At 41.0% G+C, this 15,346-nt stretch overlaps 1 protein-coding gene across 2 annotated transcripts in view; it reads left to right on the forward strand.

Moving 5' to 3' along the window:
* B3GALT1 (beta-1,3-galactosyltransferase 1) overlaps positions 1–15,346 on the forward strand; it is a 600,672-nt gene that overhangs the window by 483,600 nt on the left and 101,726 nt on the right. The gene's annotated exons all lie outside the window — the stretch shown is intronic.

Consider the following 15,346-nt stretch of genomic DNA (forward strand, 5'->3'; position numbering starts at 1 on the left):
TCTATTAAGTTCAACTGGTCTATTGCACCATTTAATCCACTGTTGCCTCATTGATTTTCTGTCTGGATGATCTGTCCATTGATGAAAGTAGAGTGTTAAAGTCCCCTATTATTGGGAATTCCCTGGAAGTCCAGTGGTTAGGACTCCACACTTCCACTGCAGGGGCCATGGCTTCGATCCCTGGTTGGGACACTAGGATCCCGCATGCCACGTGGTGTGGCCAAAATTTTAAAAAAAAAGTCCCTTGCTATTATTGTATTATTGTCAATTTCTCCCTTTATGTTTGTTGTTGATAATAGTACTGTCAAATTTTCATCCTTTGTATCTGGTTTGTGTTCTCCCTCTGGCCATCTCTTTATTTTTGGTGTTCTGCAGTTTTCCACCTGTCTAGGTGTGGATTTCTAAAAATCTATTCTGTTGGCATATGGTGTGCTTCCATTTTATGTGGAGTCATGTTTTTCATCAGTTCTGAAAATTTTTCAACCAAATATTGAATTTAAATATTGTGTCTCCTCTGTTATTTCTAGTCTCTCTCACTGGACAACAATTGTGCATATGTATATTCTCATATTATCCGCTATGTCTCTTCTAATAACTTACATCTTCTTATATCTACATAATTGTACCATATTCTATGAGTGTGTGATTTATTGTTTTCCAAAAAGATCAAAAAAATCATGAGTTCAACAAATGCAGCTTAATTCTCCTGCAGTTGAGCAAATTCATTTCTTATTGACTTTCTTCAAAAATACGTGACTACAGAACTGCTTTTCCACCATTCTTAGCAATGACAAATTGGTCATACACTTCAATTAATAATAATTTGGTAGATAGCCTTGTTGCATCTGTTTGCCAAAATCAGTATTCCTTGTTGTACATTAACTTAAGATACAGAGGTTCAATTATGAAATTTGTTTTTCAATTTTTACATATTACATTTAATAGCCCCCAAATTTGTTGTGTCTTTTAAGCCCCCCTTCCCCACAGGCTGTAAATCAATCTCTTTTTTATTTTATGAAAAAATTAGATCAACACATACAATTGATCTCAGAAGTGTCATTAAAATACATGCATTCTGTATATCTAATAATATAGTATAATAGCATTCAGATTAAAGAGATATTTCTTTCATTCCCTATGTTGACAGTCCTCCTTTCCTGTCTTTCCCCCTTCCTTCCTGCTTTCCTTTCTTCTCATTTCCCCTCTCACCAAATCCAGAATTATTTGGAGCCACCGTGTTGACATTTTTCCCTTTTATACTGAGTTCAACAGTGTCAGTGTTAGCATTTGGACTTATATAGAAAATAACTTCTTCATTATTTATGGTAATACAGGGGGACAGCATTGTGGGAGTGGACATTCTCTGCACTTTTAGAGCTGGCTGCCAATATGATGGGGTTGGAAGGCTTTCTAACCCTTGATGCCATTCCCAAACTATTAAATTCTACCATTAGCAATTTGATCCTAGGGGTTAGGGCATTGACCCTTATCAAAATGCAAATCCCTCTGAGCCAGAAAATGCCTTAAGCTGCTATCATTCATTAACATCATGTGACTAATTCATATATTGGAATCTTTCCAACAGAAGTAGGCTGAGGGGGCTTCCCTGGTGGCGCAGTGGTTGAGAATCTGCCTGCTAATGCAGGGGACACGGGTTCGAGCCCTGGTCTGGGAAGATCCCACATGCCGCGGAGCGGCTGGGCCCGTGAGCCACAATTGCTGAGCCTGCGCGTCTGGAGCCTGTGCCCCGCAACGGGAGGGGCCGCGATGGAGAAAGGCCCGCGCACCGCGATGAAGAGCGGTCCCCGCACCGCGATGAAGAGTGGCCCCCGCTTGCCGCAACTGGAGAAAGCCCTCGCACGAACCGAAGACCCAATACAGACAAAAATAAATTAATTAATTAATTAAAAAGAAAATCCTTAAAATAAAAAAAAAAAAAAAAAAAAAAGAAGTAGGCTGAGAGCAGATTTTGTAAGGAGAACTAGAGAGGTTCAGTTTGAGAGAGGGTCAGAATGAGATGAGGTGACAGAACATCCAAAGAACAGTAGGAAGCCATTGCAGGCAGAGAGAAAGAACAACTAGAGGTTGATGAGGCTGAAGAGAAACTCACCGAATTCCCATTTTTGCCCATCCTTACTCCTAAGTGTGAATATTTTTTAAATGAAGAAAAAAAAAAAACATCCACATAAACACTCTATAAACTTAGAGCAGGGGACACAGTTTCCTGCATAATTTCATTTGGGATTACATTAGGCAAGAATCATGGAGAGTGGGAAGCATCAATAGAAAATAACTTGTAGGTGATCAAAGCATGAAGAAGTGAGGGGTAGGGAGTAGACAGAGGTTATTTATTGCATTTACAGGATTTTAGGACACGTATGTAATTCTGATAATGACTATTAAAACTAGACACAGAAACTCATCAAAAGTCTCATTTTAATCCAATAGTTTAATATTCGTTTCACCAAACTAGAATTTGATATGTTTGCATATGCTTCTTTTTGCTCTTCTCACATTTAGTAAGCATTTCTAGTATCTTTGTTTGTACAAGTTTTATTGCTAATGTTCTGGGGAATACAATGAATAAGAAAAACAAAAGAGCTGTCCCCAAGTAGCTACCAAAGCATTACAAAAAAGAAAATTAAGCAATAAATATAGTACAAGGTAGACTATGATATGAGCTCCTTGGGAAGAACAGAGGAAGCACAATGTGGTATACAGAGGGTGTTAAATAACACTTAACGCTTTGGTTATAAATAACCTATTCAGCCTTTGCTATAAAGATTGGCAGTTGGGGGGTGAGAGTTACTTTCATGCAGATCACCTAAGGCAAGCCACCAGTTATCCATTGAGATGAGGGTTAAAATCCTGGGAATTCATCATTGATGAAAAGAGCTTCTGCTCCCACCTTTGCTAGAAATTCTCAAAGATCCATAAGGCTTCAAGGAAGAAAACAAAAATTAAAATATCTCCCTGAAGCTTTTTCTTAGATTATTCCTTCCGGGTCAGAATCCCTCCTTGTCATAGTAGAGTAGTGTTAGGGGTTGGGAAATGCCAAAGTGTTAGAGGTTAGAGCAGGGACTTCTTAAGTTGAGATAGCAGAAGACACCACAGCTAAAGGAAGGTTAAAAGTGAACAGCTATGTGGAAGTTGGACAACTATGATCCAGAATTTCAGAAGGAGAAACTTAACGGACCACAAATTTGAAGGAGCCAGAGGCAGGTATTGAAGTCAGGGTGTGCGGCCAGAATTCTATAAGTTAGTCACACTGGACCCCACAATAAGTGGCAGTGTTTGTGGCTTACTTTTGTGGAATATATGGTAAAAAGGCCTGAGGTCAAACTCATTGGGCCAGGGGCTGAGTGGATATTGCCAGCCAAAGCCAGTCTTCCTTAGACAGCATCTCTATCTTTGTGTTCTCACACTGCTTAATAATAAGCAATGAGAATCATTCTTGCTGTCATTTATGCCTCATGCATTTAGTAAGCAACAGCTGTGTTCTAGGTATGCTAAGTGTGCATAGAGAGACAAGTGAAAGTAGGTGATGCTTCAGAACCTAGAGTCCAAAGGGCAGGTGTAAACCACCAACAAGCCAGACAGAGCTAAGTTGCATGTATTTTTGTGAGGCTGGCTAAGGGCTGGTCTTAGAAGTCTAGCTTCAACATGTAAATAGTCATGATTAAGCTTCCCACAGAACTCACATGATTAATCATAAAAGTCCTTTGATCACAACCTTCTCATAGACAGATGTACTGTAACATTGACCTTGAAGGCACATGCCTTTAAAGGACTGATGAGGGACTTCCCTGGCAGTCCAGTGGTTAAGACTTGGCACTTCCACTTCAGGGAGCCTGGGTTCTACCCCTGGTCGGGGAGCTAAGATCCCACATGCCATGCGGTGCGGCCAAAAAAAAAAAAAAATTTAAGAAAGAATAAAGGACTGATGAGCAGAAAATAGGTAGGCTCTACTCAGGTAACACTCAGGAAACTTTGGGACTGTCATATTTGTTCTCTTGGACCTAAATGTCCTACTGTCCTGCCCATCTGTTCCTTTCACTCAAGATGCCGGAATCCTACACCATGGGCAGGATTTTCACTTCTCAATATAGAACCATGTACCTTACCTCATGGTCCAACTGACTTCCTGAGAATAAATCATTGTCCTTGTACTTCATAAGAGACAACAAACAATGATTTTGTTGTTGACGTATATGAGGCTGCATTCATTCTACGGCGACATATTTTAATCACCAACAAGTATCCTAAAATTTTGGATTTTAATGCCCTGAAAGATCAACTTTTAATCAGTTATTGGTTACAATTTGAGGAGCCTTGTGTCCAGGCTAAATGCGGTGTGACTTATTCTATGGTGAGTAACTCCTCTTCATTTGAAGTCTTGAAGTTGTTTTAAATGCCTTAAACCAAGTTTCTCCAACAGCAGTGTCAGAATTGTGACATTTTATGCTAGTTTTACAGTGAAAAGGATTCTTTAGCAATGTGTTGAAAGGCACTGTGAGTTCACTCTGAGTCTTTGATTATGTTTAATAGCTTCGCTGACAGACAGTGAGTTATGATCTTTCTCTTCTCCTTTACAGTTTGTATTTACACCTCCTGGCGTTTGATAAAGGCAGTGTAGCAGGCTCTGCCTATTGACAGTGATGACTCCTTTATTGTAATCAGTACAGCGGAAAAACTTGGCACAATAGGGTGTAAAACCCCTTCCTTCTGCCATTTTAAATGTTAGTAGTTATGTGTGTAACCTTGTAGAAAGACTGCTTTGTGAAACAAAATGTCAGCATATCCAGTCATTTGATTTACATGAGAAATTTTGCTTTCTTTCTATCAGGTTCAGTTTAGCAAATGAAGTTAAGAAAAGAATTTTTTTTATCTTCTCTATTTGCAAGCCTTGGTGATGTAACCATTTATAAGCATGCCTATGTAATATTTAATGGGAGAAAATCAATGCTAATTCCCTCTCCAATCCAGTGAGGCTGAATTTGTCTAGCAGTAGGGAGTGACCAGAGTAAACGAACTGCAAACAGAACACCGACGAAGGAGTGGGATTGCTATTTCTGAATTCGTATTGGACTACAATAATTGTTAATAATGTATCTCAAGTTTGCCTCACTCTAGGATGCATTTTTTAAAGTAATTTCCTCTAGAAGTCTTTGAGTTGAGCTTTGCAGGTTTTCCCCCCACATATGCTAATATCTTTAGTCAGATGTCACTAATTTGAAATAGGTTTTGCCCCTTTGGGTGAAAATAACTTAGAATTCAACAAAGTAGGTATCTGGGTACCTGGGTTCTAGCCCCTCAGGTAGGAGTCTATTTAGGATCCAAACAGGGAGATGAAGTAATGGATGAGTATAAGGTGGAGTTTGGTAAACTTTTTCTATAAAGGGTCAGATAGTAATTATTTTTGGCTTTGTGAGCTATGCAGTCTCTGTCGCAACTACTCAAGTCTGCCAATGTAGCGTGAAAACAGACATAAACAGCACATAAATGAATGAGCAATGATCATGGTTGTGTTCAAATATAACTTTATTTAAAACAACAGGGAGCAGCATGGTTTTGGTCTGTGCACCATAGTTTGCTAATCCCTGCTATAAGATATCAGCCCTCTAGGATCGTATTTTGGCACATTACTAAAAAATAGCGATCACATAGTTTTCTTTACATGTTCATGTAGAGAAAGTGTTGGGATTCCTTTAGACACTGATGAGTTACTTAGAATGTGTCCTAACACCAGCAAACCCTTGCTCTAGGCTTGCAAGACCCAAGGCAACAAGTGCTTGAGTAAAGGGCAGAAAAGGACCAGATGAGACCTGGGCCGAAGAAGCAGTTATTCCCACCCAGCATGTTTTCCTGGTTATTAATAATGTGGGGTGGAATGCATTGACGTGGGAGTAGAGGAGGGAGTCTGGCCATGTGAGAAGCTTGGACCAGGGACTATTCTTGCCAGTATGATCATTCCAATTCAGAATCCATCCAAGGCCTTAAGGAAGTAGGAGTTATCAAGATAATGGGGCCTTAGCCTAGCAGACAATTCAGAGAAGAGAGTCAATCCCAGTAGGGAGAGTAGACTACTTGGTAGGCACCACGTTGGACTGGTAGAAGGTATCTGTGTTGGGGGAGCTGATAGAGGTGAAGACGTGGGAGGAAGCAAGGAGTGGTTGATGAGATGTTCAGAAGGTGGAAACTTGTGTTTTCAGCAGCCAACTTAGACACCCAAGTTTTTCTTGGACACCTAATTCCCAGAATATCACAAGATTTAATTAAGGCACCGCTGGCGTGTGTGACTGAGTTTCTGACCCACAGGATGGGTAGATGTCTGCAGATACTACAGCAAAGGCTGGGAAAGGGGATGATCAAGACCCAGGAACTAGGCAGCAGCTGACAGTATTAGGGTTGTATGTATTGTGGTCACATAGGACAAAAGCTACGAGGGCCAGAACTGAACTCTTTCTTTATAAACTTTGATTTATACCTCTGTGGGAAAATCAGACACTATGCCTAACACTGCATTGTTTCATGAGAGTCTGAGCTACTGAAAGTCATATTGTCTAACCCCTTTTTTGTGATGCATAAAGAACTTTTACATTGTAAAAAGACTTTTAAAGATGCAGTGAGAATTTAACTTGAATATGGAAGCATTTTCAAGATGAAAAGCGGAAACAAAGAACAGCATAATAGGTATTATGTTCAGTAGACATTTCAAGATGAGTAATTATTGTATTGTAGGCATTTTTTTAAATACAGAGAACAATGCTTTTAACCTTTATGTGTATATTTAAACACTCATAAAACATTTCTACTTTTTATGACAAAAATTTCAATGTACTAATGTACTTACAAATGAAAGTAAAGAAGAATGCCTGATGTTAATTGTATAAACGTAAAGTAAATATATAAAGCACATTGCTTTTATAGCCATGAGGAGACCCGTGTATACCATTTGGATAGGTTTATTCTAAATTTCCCATAAAGCAATATTCTATTTGTTCTTTAATAAAGTGCGGGCTTTGCCATCAGTGGAAAATAATAACTACCGTTTAATTTCGCAATTAGTGGCTTCTCTCTAGATAAGATTTGCCTGAGAGGAAAAGTGCATTCCAGTTCTGAGAAATTAACATCTCCGAGGTGAACAAAGCTCTAAAAAGAAAATCAAACAAACCTCATCTCAGAACCTCACAAGAGTTGGAAACAACAGGCCTGATACCTCAGTCCCACAGCTCTTTGCCAACCACGTTTGGGGAATTGCTGTGACTAACAGAAGTAGAGAAGCTGAATTTGAGGTAAACAGAAGTGAGATCCTTCCTAAGTGAGCCAGGAGAGATGAGATAGCTAAATGCAAGCAGCACTGACTATACTCTGCACCGTTGATTCCCGGGATAAATCTACATGTGAAAAGTGGGGGCTGGATTGGAGCCATGTTAGAAAATCTACCTACCGGTGGCTCCAAGGCTGATTCTGGAAAAGAACCTCATGCCAGGCAGCCCACCGGCATCAGTGGAGGTCCTACTGCACGCAGAGCATTAGGTAGAGGGGCCATTTCATGGAACCTGAGAACCCAAATGCAACTAGATACTTGAGTTTGAAACTTAGGAATGTGAGTAACACTATTTTTTAAAATTTAATTTAATATTATTTTATTTTATTTTATCTTGAAGTTGATTCATTTATTGAGTACCCACGATATGGCCAGCTCTTTATGAAATTTACATTCTCATAAAAAAGACAGAGTAGCACTCATTTTAAGTAAGGAAAAAAAAAATAGGAAAACTACAGTGATACCAAAGGCCACTCACACTTGTCCAGGCTTGAGGGATACCCAGAGCCATGTCCCTCTGCAGAAACATCTGATGAGCCCCAAGTCCTTCACTGTGCTCCAGCTGTTGGTCTAAAGCCATGTGAGGCTAAGAGAGTCACTGCCAGCAGGGGAAACCCAACCACACAATCCGCTGTCCGTAAGCCACTCACATAACCTCCCATTTTCCATGCAGAGAGTTGAGTTCAGACACCGAAAATGGTCTCGTGAAGCTTTTTTCATTTCCAGGAGCGCCTGTGTCTCTACAGAGCCAGCTCTCCTGAGGAGGTTCTGAAATGCAGTCTGTCCCCACGGTCTCCCTCTGCTCTTCCCAGGAAAATGTGGGAAAGTTCCTTACTCACCAAGTGGTTTGCCTTGATGCCAAACAACTCACTTGGTAATTGGTTCAATTGTAATAAATTAGCTTAGCAATGATTTTGGAAGAGTTGTAGCTCCATATTGCAGACCTTCTTCACTCAAACTGCTTCCCACAGACCAACCGGGGGCTCTTAGAGAAGATGAACTCTTCTGGTTGCTAATCTGAGGGGGAAATCTAGCAGATTGCGTTTACTTAGCCTCTCTGTTCAATTTGCCTGTGATAAACTGGGCTCTGCTAGATTTGTGCCTGTTTTATACAATAGGGATAATGGAAATAAAATGAATACTTCAGAACAGAGGCAATAAAGTATTATTATGGCTAATGAAGGAATGATTTGTTTTGAATGTCAATTACTTAGAGGCAAGGGTTTTGTAAAAATCAAATAATAAATGGTCACCATATCAGCAATATAAATATTCCCTTATTGATCTTACATGGAAATCAGATTTCAGAGAGAAAAATGCCCAACACACTTCAGAATAGATTCTAGAGCAAGTATCTATGATGAATTATCAAGTTCCTAACTTGCTTGCATTACATTTTTAGAAGCACCCTGATATTTTGATTTATAACTGTTCTTACATTACTTAGATTTCTAGATTCTATAGGTTACTAAAATTGAAGTGAAAGTTTCATGAGTCGAAACAATCAGAATAAGGCATTATATAATGCAGTAGTTCTCTTAAGCTTGCACTAGACATACCTGGAGAGTTTATTTAAAAGACAGATTCCCAGGACATATCCTCCAGAGACTTTGAGTCAGAAGATCAAGTAGGACCTAGGAATCAGCATTCACACTAAACAGCCAGCGAGTTTCTCTACTTGTGGCCCTTGATCGTATTTTGAGAAAAACTGCAATAGAGTACATCCTGCTTTTGAATCAGGTTTCACAGGACACCCATAAGAAAGAGGACAGAAAGTTAAGAGGCTTAAGATAGCTGAAATCGAGCTGAGATCAAGCCTCTGGTTCAGAGTAGAGTGCCAAAAGGGAGGAAAAAGATTAAAAGGAATTTTTATAGATGGGCCACTCACCTTGCTCCCCTTTTCCTGATCCACACCAAGTCTGCATCTTACAAGAGAACCCAGAATTAATCCCCGCACAGTGCCTAATGCACCCACTGAGTTCAGTAAGCCCTGCCTCTCTGGAATAAAGGCGGGTTTTAGTAAGGAACATTGCAGTTACAAAGACTAGGGCTACTCAATACAAAAAAAAAAGGTAAAAATGTCAATGCTGGAAAAGTACTACCGGCCCTACTAATTATTTTAAAACATCTGGATAGCATAGTTAGTCTACAGTTCATCCAGATGTTTCAGCTCTGTGTACAGAGCCATGCTATGCATTCCAGCCATCTGTTTTGACGTGCATTTCCATGCTTGAACAGTCAGTGTCTGATGAGTATATTGTGGGGTGGAGAGGGGAGACAGCCTGAGGCCGTGCACACACAGTCCCCAGTTTCAAACAGTTCTGTGCCAAAGATTGGTTTATTAGATGTTCAGTATTCAGAGCGTGGTTTCCTCTGGAAACCATGTTTCACACAGTGGTTAACTACTCAAGCCAGTCCACGGAAGCCTCTTTAATCCATAACATAGCTGAAGTAGGGAATGGATAAAATTACCCAGTTGAGTTGTAGAAGTTGGATGTCCCCATGAAGCCCTCTGGAAGAGGAGTGGAAGAGGAAGAATGTTTTCTCTTTCCTGGAGTCAAGGATGAGCCTGGGCTACAAGACGTACTGCCTCCCTCCCCAACACTCAGGCAAATCTCACATTCTTAAATGCAGTTTGTCTGAAATAAATGGGATAAAAAGAAATTTGGACAAATTTGCTTGACCGATAGCCCCCTCACTTTCGAGGAGATATTTGTCTTTTAAAAGAGGCTGTGTATTTTTTATTGAATTTCTGATTGTTGAAATGGCAGGCAGTGTAGCATATTAGCTTGCATGCAAATAAAAGAGAAATACTCAGATTCTTTTGGAGAAAGGAAGATTATAGGCAGGTTGTACTTGCCTAGGAATCCTTTTCTAGTCTGTTCCCCAGGATGCTGATTTATTTATGCCAACATTTTCTATTTCTTGGCTTCCAAATATTCATATGTTCCAAATGCTATACAGTGTGTTTTGAAATAGCCAATATGGAGGCAATTAGGCCACCCCACTGTGTGTGTGTGGTGGGCAGGGTTTGGGTAGAGGCAAAAGGGACAAGCATTTGAATCTATGGATCATTCCTGAGGTGAGTTCTGCCACCACTAAAAAATATATTGGTCTCTGTAGACAAATACCTGTGTTGATTGTATATAGATATACTGAGTGTTGATGGTGAATCATGTTAATTAACACAGACCAACACTTCTTAGTGATATGCTACGATCAATACTGTTCTATTATGATATTCATCTCTAATTAATTTTGGCTCAGCAGGCTAAAGCTGCAGACTCTGGCTACTCAGGGGATGGCATTTGAAATATGCATTGCTTTACTTGTGGACTAAACTAGTGAATAGCTAATCTTGGGCAGCGGAAGAAATTATTTCATATCACTGCTCTCTGCTGATGTGTTTCCACCAGAGAACCTCTGCAAAGATGGAAAGAAAAAAAAAAATCACTACAAGAGAATTCCAGAGGTGGGAAGAGAAAGAAACCATGTAGATATCCAAGAAAATCTTGGTGCTTTGAGTAGAAATCAGCCGGAAGGACTGACCAATTTACTGGCATTATTGCAGAAGCTGGACACTTACTGTTTTCACTCCATTCTCTTTGTAAGAGAGTATAATCCTTCCTTCAGATGTTTGGGAAGCAGTGTATTGGGGCAATAAATAGAGGGACTTCTCAAGTCTAAAAGAGTGGGTTCAAATCCCATGTCTTCACCACTAACCGGCCATGTTGTTTGGGTCAAGTTACTTATTTACTTAAGTATCCCTCTCCTCATCTGCAGTGTCAGACTAATAATATTGTTGTTCACTACCTCAGAGGAAGTGGTAAAGTAGAAGCCATGGCTTCAAGGGGCCTGACACTCTGTAAGCATTCACAAAATGTGAGCCGTTATCAGGTTGAGGGACGTATTTGCGTTCGTGGCCGTTCAGTTCAGTGTAATAATGGGCTGTGTGTAATAGCATCCTAGTGTACCCATCCAGACAACATAGGCCAACTCTGCAACCCCCATGACCTCCGGAGACTAGAGCAGCAAGATCCACTATTTCTCAGAGCTGCCCTTCAGCGACCTCAAATTTCTGACTGTATAGGTAGCTAGGTCACAGGCTAGAAAAGAATGACCAGTTAAGTTTCGGGAAGGATGTGGCTTTCTCCATCGTAATCTTAGGACTGGACTGATCGCAATCTGAAAAAAAAGAGAGGGATCCCCTTGCTTACCCAGGCCTTGAACATACATACAAAGGCTTACCCAGGCCTTGAACATTGAAAGCCATACAAATGTGGCTTTCTCCATCGTAATCTTAGGACTGGACTGATCGCAATCTGAAAAAAAAGAGAGGGATCCCCTTGCTTACCCAGGCCTTGAACATACAAAGATACCTTGAACATACAAAGGTCAGCCTGTGGTTGACTTGATTTGATTCCCTATTCACTTTGTAACTGTGGGGCAGGTCCAGCACCGGGATATCCAGGGTGCACGTTATAAAGCCAGCTTGTAATTCAGGCTGTGATTTCAGTCCCCTCAGATGAAGGGGAGGAGCAAATGCCCCAGCTCAGGCTTGAAGAAGTCATGGCAGGTTCCCTCTTCATGATGCAGTGCCGTAACTCATCTGCTATTTGTCCCTCACCCTAATGAACACCAAACTCACTCAGAATATACTAAGAGAGAGTTTTTATTAAAGATAATATTAATAAAAAGGTTAGGCTCTCTTTCAGCACTGCAGGCAATTACTAAAGTATATAAATTCAAATAGGAACAGAATTATAATGGGTTTTTGCTTTCTTCGTCTTCCCAGTTGCCACCCTTTCCCTTCCTCTTCTTTCCCTCCGTTCCCAGCTCTGTCAAATAGGCCTGTAATGAGAGCGATGTCCCAGGAGCCCCTTTTAGAGAGCCCTTTGATGTATATAGTCCAGTCCATCCAAGCATATCTAGTCTTGGATTATAATCACCTGTGAACATCTCTATCTGCCTCATTAGATCATAGCTCCTTAAAGATTGGGATCGTGGGTTTTCATCATTTTTTTTTAGCCTGGGCCCCACCCCTCCCTGCCCCAGCAGCTGGCTCTGAGACATTCTGAGATGATCTCAGTGATAGGGGTACAAAGGAAGGAAGGAAGCTGGGGAGGTGGGCCCAGCAGCCTGCAGCCTAGTGCGCCCTGGAGAGCAGGCTCATTGTTGGGGACACACCAGCAGCTCTGGTGAGCCAAGCCGTGACTCCAGTCCCCTGGTTGCCTTTGCTGCCTCTGTTCCAACACTGCTCTGCCCTCTACCCCGAGTCCAGCTCCGTCAGGTCTTCTGTCATCTCCTGACCTCTGTATACTGGATTTCTTTCTGTGTGTCTCTTGGTATTAGTGCCTTCTTTGTGTGTCTCACATCTAACCTCTTCAGGAGAGGATTGGATTCGTTTCATTATTACGCAGCTCTCACGGCAACTTATCTCAGATGCCACAGGCCGGTCTAAAGATGCCCCGGCCCAGATCTCTGACCCAGGCAACTGCGGTCCAGGAGAACTGTGTTACCTGAGACAAACATGTCCACCTGGGCCCAGTGCACTTGTGGGTACTCTGTACAGAGAGAAGCGTTAGGTGTGGTGGGTTCTCAGCCTTGCAGCACCTTTCCTCCAGAAAAGAAGCCCTCCAAAAATGTTTCCTGAATGGCCAACTGGCTCTGGGGGCTGGGCCTTTGCTTTAGGCAGAGCAAATAATAGCTTTTTTGAAAAGATGAGCGCAAGCCTGAATATAATTGCTAAATTCCAACATTGTGCAAGACACAAAGGAGAGAACGATTGACTAAAATGTTGTCCCTATTCTCAAGGCGCCAGCAGACTAGTAGCAAAAGACAGACATGTAAGCCACTGAGAGCAGCGGCAGACGACCATGGCTAAGAGTATGGGCTTTGGATATCAGTTCAAATCATAGGTCGTCTATTTACTAGCTGAGTGACCTTAACTTCCCTGGGTTTCAGTTTCCTCAGTTTCCTTATTTATAAAGTACAGCCTTGTACTGGGAATATACAGGGAGGGAAGAACTCCCAGCACACAGCCTAGTGCTTTGTGTAAAACTGGAATATGAGGATAGTATTACTTGCTTGCCTGAGGTTATAATACATAAATTTGTACGTAAATCACTTAGCTTGGCACACAGGGAAATCTTACTGAAAGATAGCCATCTATTTTTCTAATGCAATGTGAAATGTGAAAATGGAAGTATCCATAAAGTATCACGGAAAGGAAAAAAGGAGAAAATGGAGGTCAAAGAAGCCCCTGCTGAGAGCTGGTTGTTTGGAGCAAGCCAGTAACTGGCAGGGTCAAGGCTGCGCCCCAGGAGCACAGTGGTGGTTTTTTTCCACTGTGCTATCCTGAGCTGCTGGCTTTTCTCTCCAACCTGACAGAAAGCAAGAAGCAACCACGTGGGGGGAAACTGAGGCATGCCAGCATACTCAGGACAATGGCAGCCCCGTCTGTAATAAGCTACTCTGTTATCCTGCAAAATGCATATCCTGTTAGAATGGGAGAGCTCAAAATGTCTAGAGATTTGCATTGATTTTCTGTCCATCTAGGGCTATTAGGTTGTTATTACAGCTGAGGCACCATTTTGAGGGTTTGTTTACTTAAGTTGAACCGCTCCTGGGAAAGCACAGTATGAAAAATACGTGACTGTGCTCTTGGATTTATTTAGCTCAACTTTTTCTCTCATCACTGGAGTCTGAACCCAAGTACTAGTTTGAAAGTCTGATTAATAGCCAAGAAGGTCATCAGAGAAGGACTTGAGAGTTCATTGAAGGATACAGCCATACTTAGTTTATGTCACATGAAAAATTAAACACAAAAGTAATAGCCACAAAGATTTGTTTTTGCTATGTGATAGTCTTAGACCAGAGTGGGGAGACTTATACTTGTTTAAGCTTCTGATGAAAGTAAAAGATCCCCTTTCATAATAAATGAAGATAACTATTTTTGGACTAGAGGTCACAATTTATAATATTAACATGCCTGGCATTATGATGACAGTGGGACTTCTGTGAGTCACTGAGAGGATACGGACCCTGGGTACAGGAACGAGAATTGTGATGAATGCAGGAAGCTGGCTATCACAGCAGCACTTGTCCTCTGCAGTCATCAGGCCAACCTGCTACCTGCAACATGATGAACAACGAGGTAATCAGGACGTTGCTGTGCATTAACAGGACAAGAAGCTCCTGCTAAAAATCAGGCCCACACCACCACAGTCACCCTTTTTTTTCTGAGATTAAAATGAAATGCTGAATTTTTATTCAGTTCTTGTCATCTTACTTTTCAGACATTTGGAAATTATCTTCTACTAGCAGATTAATTTTACCTTATAAATGTATTAAGCCTATTATAAGTAAGCCGATCTAAAGAATAGCAGTTGACACTTGTGCCTTTGGCTTCTCCAGTAGTTTCTTAAGCTACCTAATAAGTATAACTCTTATTTCTTATCATCTGTAAATTGGGATGCTTAATAAATTCCATATGATGATCATTTAACATTCTACAAAAGGAAAAAAAAAAGGGGACAAAGATGTCACCATTGTCTTTGGCATGCATGATACAGTGTCTTTAACTGTATAAACGCTGTCTAAAGAGTTCATTCCATGCACTGGAGACAGGACTTAGGGTGCACATATTTGAACCTGGAGTGCAGCAGGGTGCTTTATAATTCAATATTATGTGTGCCTATCTGACCTTGAGTTCCCTGAGAACAGCCTCGGGTTGGTGGTGCATTCCTCAGCAACATTGTTCCAAGGCTCTAGATAACTTTTCCAAATGAAAAAGTAATCGAAAATAACGTAAAATAGTAAAACAGGGGTCATCTAGTGATCGTTTAGCCTGTTTTCAGCACCCTCTCTGTAAAACAAACAAACAAAAAAAGTTCAGTAGCAGTTTTCTCTTCTGCAGCAAAAGATAGATTTTCAAACGGTGGTTCTGGATTGATACAAAGCACCATTTCCCTCAAAACATTGTTGCTACTGTGATTATCAGGTCCTCCTGCCTTG

This window comes from Balaenoptera acutorostrata, chromosome 8 (genome assembly GCF_949987535.1).
Source record: "Balaenoptera acutorostrata chromosome 8, mBalAcu1.1, whole genome shotgun sequence".
Taxonomy (NCBI): domain Eukaryota; kingdom Metazoa; phylum Chordata; class Mammalia; order Artiodactyla; family Balaenopteridae; genus Balaenoptera; species Balaenoptera acutorostrata.